The sequence below is a fragment of the Octodon degus genome, unplaced genomic scaffold (genome assembly GCF_000260255.1).
Source record: "Octodon degus isolate 3935 unplaced genomic scaffold, OctDeg1.0 scaffold00003, whole genome shotgun sequence".
Classification (NCBI taxonomy): Eukaryota; Metazoa; Chordata; class Mammalia; order Rodentia; family Octodontidae; genus Octodon; species Octodon degus.
The window spans coordinates 31009787-31013501 of record NW_004524579.1 but is presented as its reverse complement, the minus strand read 5'-3'; the positions used below and the strand labels follow the sequence as shown (position 1 = coordinate 31013501).

Here is a 3715-nt window from a genome sequence, read left to right as displayed (position 1 = left end):
GGGAAGAAGCTGAGCACACATCCAGACCCAAGTGAAGAATCAAGCTGTATGCGTTATATGCATTTTACATTAATGTCCAGTTGAATGTTTCCGTAGTCACCTACCCACTCAATACCAATTAACAGCTACTGTACTATATAAAACAGTGAGTAATGCAAAATTAAAAAATGGCCTGTATTACTAGAATATTGAGAAAACAGTGACCAATTTTAAAATAGAGGGAACCTAAAAGGAAATGAAGTATTTAAACAAAACTCAGATACAGGAAAACTTTACGGAAGTAAATATCCTCAAAGTTTTGGATAGTGTCTGTGAATTTTATGTGAAAAGACTATGGCTGAGGGCACAGAAGTCCAAAAGATGGAGACATGATCCAGCTAAGGTGATCACTTGGAGGGAAGTGGTGGGAAGCAGATACCATGGGACGTCACATGCAGCGCTGAAGACTGGAGCAGACCGACAAGAGTTAGCACAGGGAGATGACGTCATCAGATCTGGCTATGCAAACTCACCCTGAAGACCTTAAGGAATTTAGTGAACAGGGAAGGAAGCCAGTATCAAGTTAACATGTGTGAGCCTATTTTCAGGTGACAAATGATGACAGCTTGAAATAAGGTATAGTGGAGGGCGTGGGACCAAGATGAATTTAAACTCTGTTAAGAAAGTGGGGATCATGGGTTTTGGTGTCTGAACAGGTACTGACAGAGGTGAGATGGTGACTGTGAGGATGATGTCAACGCTTCTGACTTAGAGGCCTGGGGGAGACCAGAAGCAGCCCCCAAACAGGGAACACAGTCAGTATTAAGGGAAATGACAGCTGAAAGAGCAGTTTGTAACAACCAACTGTACAAAAGAATCTAAGATCAAGCCCTGTGATATATTAAAAAATACCAAAAAGAAAAAATAATAGCAAAAATCCCCAAACAACCAGAGCCAAGGAGATGGCTCAGGGGAATAAATACTTCCCTGGCTAGCGCAAAGGCCTGAGTTCAAGCCCCAGCTAAAAAAAAAAAAAACAAACAAAAAAACCCACAACAAAACAAAACAAAACAAAAAAAACTAAACCAAACAAACAAACAAAAAATGCTTACAACCAATCCAGCCCTTGTATTTTTGAATTAAGATGTGATTACTTCAATGTCCTTTGCCTTAAAATACCATCATCAGAATAAAAAAAAGTTAAATAATTTGAAAGAACAGAGTGAACAGATTTTCTGATTCACCAATTGTACTGGCAACAGTCTCAATATGACATAGTGGAAAATCTACTAGCAGAGATTGCCAATTTGTTTTTTTATTTATTTCTTAACTATACCAAGAAGTATTTTTCTATGTTATGTTGTAAAGATTTATACCATGAAGTGTTTCTATCTTCTAGGTTCTGTTATAATGATTTAATTATGTATCTCCATGCCAAAAAGTATATTGATTTTCAGTGAGGCTTTATAGTAAATGTTAATTATACTTTTTCAAAAGTTCTAGGAATTCTTTAACATATATTCTTCTCTATGAGGTTCACTGATTGGAATTTATTAAATTAATCATTAATTTGAAGAGAACTAACAGTTTTATGATGTTCATATTTCTTATTCAGAATATATATAACTTTATATATATTCATGTCATATTTTTAATAAAATGTAATGTTTTTCACATAAATTTGTGTGCATGTTAAATTTCATCTTTCATACTATATTTTAAGTTGCTTCATAAATGTATTACTTTTCTTTTTCATATTTAGAGTAATTACTGCTATTACAAAGATAAACAACTTTTTTGTATGATATTTTGAAACCTACTGCCTAATTAAATTTTCTAATCAGTTCTACTTGTTTTCTAGTGTAGTTTTTGGAATTTTCAAATATGCATTCATAACATTTATAAAAATAACCTTCCTTTTCTTCTGTAATAAAATGCTGTAACCTCTTTAGTTTATTTATTTTTTTTCCAAAACCCATTATATTCTTTTGAATAACAGCATTTGTGGAAACTTCCCAAGCCTGTCTGGATCTTAAAATATTTTTAGCCATTTAATGATTACCCTTAGTTTCTTACAAGAACAAAGAAATTTCAGAAGTTGGTTTATATCTTTGTATTAACATGAGTTATTTTAAACATGGTAGCAATTGTTGATTTTTACAAAATGTCCTCTTGTATAAGGCAAGCTTTAAAGCTATTTCTGAATTAAACATTGGGCTTGTAAATAGAAATGGATATGTATTCTATGTTATATCAGGAGTTAACTAAATATTTCCTTAATGCAGACATAATTTTTTTATGAACCAGGAGACATGTCAGAAGACTAGCAATATGAATATCTCATACTGCTGTCAAAGTGAACACCATAGACAAAGTCTGAAATTTAATTTATCAAAACTAACAACAGCACACTGCTGAACACTCTACTGACATTATCATGGTCAATTCTGATAAAGGGCCACTGTGGTGTATATTCTGATTATGTAAGTGAAAGAAAATGAAATTAAAAAAATAGGATTTAGGCAAGTTAAGACACCCAAGATTACATACCAAGAAGAGCAAGATTCATCTTTACTCATTAAACTCATGAGATTAGCATTTTCCCTTACTTTTCTTGAATCACAGAAGAAATGATTACTTGCCCAAAGAGATCATAAGGGGATCTTATATTCTGTGAGGAAATAAAAAGTTTAGGAAGGCCCAGGAAAGGAACTGAAACTTGGAACATTGGTACAGCTCTGAATATCTGCACTGCGCTTTCCACACTATAGCTCTGAGATTCTGAACAGCCACTTGTCCAGGATTTCAAGTAGCTTTTAAATTGCTTTCGAAAATTCATTGTGGTTCTGTCTGCTCCACTTCTTGTATAAGATGAAATCCACTTGAAGGATAATAAGGGGCAGGATTTCATGATGGAGGAGCAGTTGTACCTAGTGCTCTCTGTCTTTTTGTCAAGGAAACACACACAGCACCATGAATGACCTTCTCAGAAGTCCATAAGAAAAAAATTATAATTTATGGCAGGGTGTCTGCATCCTTTTCATATATCAAATTCTGTACTAAGATAAAAATTAACATTCCAGAATAAACTATACTTTTTCTGGCTTGTATAATCCATATCCTTACCCTAACTTGGAATTATTTATTTAGATGCATTTCAGTGGCTTTTCCTTCACTTTCACCAAAGATTTTACCAAAGTACTACCAAGAGAATATAACTTTCATATTTGTTAAAAATAAAAATAGAACTTAGAAAACCTTTTTCTGTTGTGTTGCAGTGTCTTGAATTTAAAGAGCTTCTTTTTAAAAAAATTTTTGACACAGGGTTTCGCTGTCAACTAAGATGATTTTAACACATTTATATTTATTGATATTATAGCAGTGACTTACTGTTACCATTTTATTATTTATTTACCTAGATTAGGGTCAAACATCATTCTCCTGTCTCAACTGCCCATAGTACTGGACTTCAATTTATCCACTACTACAACTGTTCCTAAATTTTAAATTACTAAAGAAGTAAACTTGGTATCTTGCTTAGATATCAAGATCTGATGGTTCCATTCTAGATTTAATATGATGTTTTTTAGACCAATGTGTTCTTTTCAAGTATTTTTTTTTACATTTCTAAACATACTGCATATCATATTCTGATAAAGGGACTCTGAGGTGTATATTCTGGTTATATAAATGAAAGAAAAATAAAATGAAAAAAATAGGATTTAGGCAAGTTAAG

General features: G+C 32.7%; 1 protein-coding gene across 1 annotated transcript in view; it reads right to left on the bottom strand.

Moving 5' to 3' along the window:
• The window catches only part of Dcc (DCC netrin 1 receptor), a 1292183-nt gene that overhangs the window by 210695 nt on the left and 1077773 nt on the right, over positions 1-3715 (bottom strand). The gene's annotated exons all lie outside the window — the stretch shown is intronic.